The sequence below is a fragment of the Gossypium hirsutum genome, chromosome A01, assembly GCF_007990345.1.
Source record: "Gossypium hirsutum isolate 1008001.06 chromosome A01, Gossypium_hirsutum_v2.1, whole genome shotgun sequence".
Classification (NCBI taxonomy): Eukaryota; Viridiplantae; Streptophyta; class Magnoliopsida; order Malvales; family Malvaceae; genus Gossypium; species Gossypium hirsutum.
This window is the reverse complement of record NC_053424.1, coordinates 65,721,656-65,727,540: the sequence shown is the minus strand read 5'-3', so window position 1 is coordinate 65,727,540 and position 5,885 is coordinate 65,721,656. Positions and strand designations below refer to the sequence as shown.

The following is a 5,885-nucleotide window of genomic DNA, read 5'->3' as shown; positions in this document are numbered from 1 at the left end:
ACTCTTACCTCAGATTTCATAGTAGAGTATTTTTTCCCACTACAGCTATTTCCCACATTTCCAGTGTTCCATTGTGGTCAACCTCTTGCAATAGTGTTACTCAGTCGAGTAGTTTGAGCCTTTTCTTTGTCAGACCTTTTCGGGCAATCTCTGAGATAATGTTCATATGAAACACAATTAAAACATGCCCCGTCTTCATTCTACATTCACTAAAGTGTCGTCGTCCATATTGTTGACATTTAGGCTTGTTTTTTCTAACACTACCTACACTCGCTACAGATGTAGCCTGAGGTTTCGAGCTTGCATGCTATTTTCTTCTATCTTTACTTGAATAACTCATTGATGCTGACGAATGATCATGATATTTTTTTGACTTCTTCGATGGTGATTGGTTTGACTTTCCTGCCAATCTCTTTCCCAAATCATGAGTCTCATAATAGGCTTTTCTCTTTGCTTTACTCAGTCTTTCGACTTTGTGAACTCTGTCAACTAGAACTACAAATTCTTTTAATTCAAGGATCTCAACTAATAGCTTGATGTTTTCATTTAACTCATTTTCAAATCGCGTGCACATAGCAACCTCTGTCAGTATACATTCTCGGGTATACTTACTAAGTCAAACGAATTCTTTTTCATATTTAGATTCTGTCATCCGGCCCTATTTCAGCTCAAGAAACTCTTTACGTTTCTTATCAAGAAATCTCTAACTCATATTTCTTTCAAAACCCAGTCTGAAATAGTTACCAGTCTATCTATTTTCTCAGCATAACCGAAAGTAAGGTATTCCACCACTGATAAGTTGAATCTTTAAATAATGATACATCACATTTCACACATTTTGTCAGTATACATGATAATTCATTGAAAACTCTGCTCGTATTTTCCAAACAGAACTCACCTCTCTCCGGATCATCTTTAGACGTACCTCTAAACCCTTTAGCCTCATATTTATAGATTTTATCAACTGGAGGCTTGCTCACTCGTACTGGTTCCAAACCCTGAAGAGCTACTGGGATCGGTTGGGGAACAGGTAAGGGTGGAGGTTGTTTAGCCATTAGGTTCGTTCATACGAACTCGATAAACCATTCAGTAATCATTTAGAAGAATGCTTCCTTAGCCTCTCCTCCCCGGCCCTCAGATGAGGGCCTACTACCACTAGACGCTGCTCTGTGAATGGAAGCTTGTGCGTTACCTTCAATCTTATTAGAATCATCTTGGTTGGATGACATTTTATCTATATGAAAACATAGTTCCAATCAAGTCAGGAGTTATCACACTATCACAGGTTATATAATGACATGTATTTCTAGGCTCGTACATGCTATGTTTAGTCTGAGAATAGACTAAACCATAGCTTTGATACCACTAAAGATAACACCCCTAGCTTGTATCCATCGCCAGAATAGGGTTACAGAGCATTACTGTAAAAACGTAACATAAAAACATACATTTCCAAACATTAATATAAATATAGCATAATCCATTCATGTACATGCCTATTGATCGGCTATTCAACTCCACAGCAATAATGTACAAGCGTACACTGTCAATACAAGTAAAGTAAATAGATGTTTCTATTGGATATCGATCCCACAAGGATAGTTGTATTTTTGTCTATTAATGTCAGTGCAATAACTAGATTGAAACGAGATAAATTGTAAGAATAGTTGTCGGAGTAACAATTAAAAACAATAAAATAAAAATTGATAATGATAAACTGGGATCCCTAACATGAATCTTCAGCAGAATTTAAGTGCTCACAAGGTATAAAAGGATAGGTGATGTCGAGGCAATAAATTTCAATGTATATCCTACCAAGCGTCACTCCTCAATTTATTTGAGACTTAAATATGTACATTAACCCCATCTTTCAATGATAGAAATATGACACTATTAAGAATAAGTGGACTAAATTCCTCTAATCCTCACTGAACTTCCGTTGTAATGCTTGTTGGCTCGAATTGTCACTACACTTTCCAGTTTCAGTGACTGCAATAACACTTCCATGTCAAGAAACATTCAAACCCCAAGATTAAACAATAAAAGTAAGATTGAATAAGATAACATTTAACCAAGAATTCATGTTTACTTCCATACAAATAAAAAACAGAGAGTAATCCCCAGCATTTAGAAAGAAAGAAGAAAGAATCGAGTGGAGAATACTATTCCTAGACAACTCGACTGAATCTCTTTATTCCCTCTTGTCTAGCACTTAGGTCTCCTTGTCAGAAGCTAATTGTAAACTGAAAAATATATAGGATTTTTCCTATGTAATTTATCACCTTTTTACTTAAATTCGTTGTTAAAACTAAGTAATTGTTTAATAAATTAATGAAATATGTGAAAATATGAAATTAGGGCATAGAAATTATTAAAATGTGATTTTTTTGCTTTATTATATAGTTTTTATGTATAAAATGGCTTATTTTATATTGATTTGAACATATTACATTTTTTAAGACATAAAATGGGCCATGCATGATTAAATTAAATAATAAAATATAAAATTATATTTAATAAATCATTTTAAACATTTCATTAATAATTTGGGTTGTAATTAATTATTTAAATTGGATAAATTTTATTCTTTGGTCCTTTAACTTATTGATTTATTTTGGACAGGTCTGATAGCTTTGTTGGATTAAAAAATCGTCCAAATTGAAGACCAAGTGAACCCAAATTCAGCTACACATGGCTATCCAATTTTTGGATTAATTACACAAGATCCTTACATTGTTGAAGAAATTAGAGATTTGCTCAAAGATTTACATTTGACCAAGTTTCAGTCTTGAGTTATTATGGCATTTAAATTGCTTAAAAATCAAGCAAAAATCAGTTCAAATTCCATTAATTGTGGCCGACCACTCATGGAAGAATTTGAAGAGATTAAACCTAGCTATTTTTAGCAAACTACCCACCTCTCTTCACCTATAAATAAGACCCCTTCATTCCCTTATTCATCATCCCTCATCCCTCATCCCTCATCATTCTCTTCTCTCTCAATTCTCTTTACCATTTTCCATTCCCATGCCTAGCATCATCTCTTCATAGAGATTTTAGCAATTAAGCCTCTTAAAGAGCCTTTTGTTGGCCACCTTGGAGAGCTAGCAAAGGAGCAAAGTGAAGAAGCGAAGGAGCCTCGTCAGTCAGAGTTTTTCGTGACAGCCACTTTGATTTGGGTTTAATCTTTCTTTTTTTTTTAATTTAATCTAAAAATATTTGCTATGTGTTATTTGTTTTTGTTTACAACAATGTTAGCTTAATTTTATTTAAGGTAGGATGATTGCTTTGATTAAATAATATTGATTTGATTCATGCTTATAATGTTTGTGCTGCAATCTATCATGTTTTCAATTAAAATCAAGTCTGTATTTTGTTCATACGTGATTAAAATGCAGCTGAATTAGTTGAGCGATCCTAACCAGAGGATGACTAGTGGACACATAATTGAAATGTGCATGCTCAATTTAGATCTTAACTTGATTAAATTGCAGGTTGCATAACAACTCTAACTAAGCTCTGTTATCTACATAGTTTTTACATTTGTGTGATTAAACTGTTCAAACGTAACACGTCCCTGTTATCTCACCCAAATGCTAAGAAACCCTGAGTAAATAAAGATAAGTAAAATGTGTATTTACTAAGTAAAGGATTCTGAAAGGACCTAAAGTGGTTTCCAAAATCATGAAAGATCAAGTTGCCATAGAATTTTTTTCGAATGTTATTAAGCATGTTGATAATAAATTGAGATTAATTAAAGTAATTGTCCTAGTTTATTTATGTTATAATTGTTACAAATTGTGTTTAATTTTGCTAAAATCTATTCCATTCATGTAGTTTGCATACTTAGGATAATTTGCATTAGGCATAATTGCATTTAGTTTAATATATTTTACTCATCACTTCTCAACCATATTGTGTTTTTATTTACCAAATTGTTAAGGGTAATTTTACAATCAAGTGATTTAACACAAATACAAGCCCTATGGAGACAATAACTCGATACTCTTATTACTTGATAACGATTGTGCACACTTGCACAAACCTACGCGTTACAAGTTTTTGGTGCTGTTGCCGGGGATTGTTAACTGCTGCCATAGTCATTTTTTTGTGAAATTATTTACTTCTAATTTGGTTTATTTCTAACATTTCTAACTTATTCCTTTTAAGTTTTGTGATTTTCTTTTCATGTGTTTATGAGCATAGATCAGATTATCAATTTACTCCCTATAGACCTTGAAATTGAGTGAACTTTTAGTTAAAGAAGAAGTGAACGAATAGCTCAAAAACAAGTCAAGATGGACCTTGGAAATCAGAATCAAGACCAAGGTAATGAAGCCGATCATGTACGAAATCCCGTCCTCATTATCGATGATAGGGATCGATGTATCAAATAATATGCTATGCCACTTTTCAGTGAGTTAAATCCAGGAATTTGAAGGCCAGATATTGAGGCAACCCAATTTGAATTGAAACCAGTGATGTTGTAAATGCTCCAAATGGTGGGCCAATTCAATTTTATGGCCACAAAAGATCCACATCTCTACCTTCGATTATTTATAGAGGTGAGTGAGTCATTTAAGATAGCCGATGTGACTAAAGATGCAATAAGGTTGAATTTATTTCCGTACTCATTACGGGATCGAACACGTGCATGGCTCAATTCATTGCCACCAAGTTCCATATCTACATGGCAAGAATTAGCAGAAAGAATTTTGGTTAAGTATGTCTCGCCTAACAAAAATGCTAAGTTAAGGAACATGATCACAACTTTTCAACAATTGGACGAGAGTCTTTGCATGAGGCTTGAGAGCGATTCAAGGACTTACTTTGTGAGTGTCCTCATCATGGGATTCCTCATTGTATCCAGTTGGAGATATTCTATAATGGTCTCAATGCACATACAAGATTGATGGTAGATGCTTCTGCGAATGGTGTAATTTTATCTAAATCATATAATGAGGTTTATGAGATCATCGAGAGGATAACGAGTAATAACTATTAATGGCCAACAAATTGTACAGCTTCAGAAAGAAGTGTAGCTGGAGTTCATGAAGCTGACGCCTTCCCTTCGTTATCAGCTCAGGTATCGTCTATTTCTTCTATGTTAAAATAGTTTACTGCTAATAATGCTAATAATTTTGTAGCTCAGCCACCAAGCCCGTTTGAAGTAGTTTCCTGTGTGTACTGTGAGGAAGGTCATTCTTTTTAGAATTGTCCATCAAATCCTGACTCAGTCTACTATGTGGGGAACCAACATCAAAATAGGAGTGGACAAGGACCCCAGTCCAACTTCTACAATCCTTCATGGCGTAATCATCCTAATTTTTCTTAGAGCAACCAAGGAAATTAACCGAATAACAACTTATTGTAGCATAGACCCAACCAATCTCAAAGGTTTAATTAGCAAGCTCTAAAACCACCTCAAGCTGAGGCATCAAACAGTTTGGAGAACTTGTTGAAAGCGTACATGGCAAAGAATGACTCTTTGATCCAAAGCCAAGCAGCAACATTGGAAAATTTGGAAAACCAAATGGTTCAGTTATCTATGGAGCTTCGTAATAGACCGCAAGGAACCTTGCCGAGTAACTGGAAATCCAATAAATTTGGGTAAAGAACATATCAAGGCAGTGGCATTGCGAAGTGGTAAAATTCTGGAACTCCAATTGATTGATGTTGAAGATAAGCCCGTTGAGAAGAATCAACCAGCTGTTGAAATTCCTGCGCCAAAAGAGTCAGAATCTGCAAAGACTAACAAGGTAAATCCTAACTTAGTGAATTCAGACATTTTAACATCTTCTTTGGATGCAGATTTACCTACTCAGAAGAGTTATCTGAGTCAACCAAAAGTTCCATCACCTCCATATCCGTAAAGATTGCATTAA

The 5,885-nt window shown here is 34.5% G+C and overlaps 1 non-coding gene across 1 annotated transcript; it reads right to left on the bottom strand.

The window, feature by feature from the left end:
* Nucleotides 1–4,748: 4,748 nt before the first annotated feature.
* LOC121206566 (small nucleolar RNA R71) lies at nucleotides 4,749–4,854 on the bottom strand. Its single transcript, XR_005901630.1, has one exon. It is a non-coding gene; the product is annotated as a small nucleolar RNA R71 (small nucleolar RNA).
* Nucleotides 4,855–5,885: the final 1,031 nt, after the last annotated feature.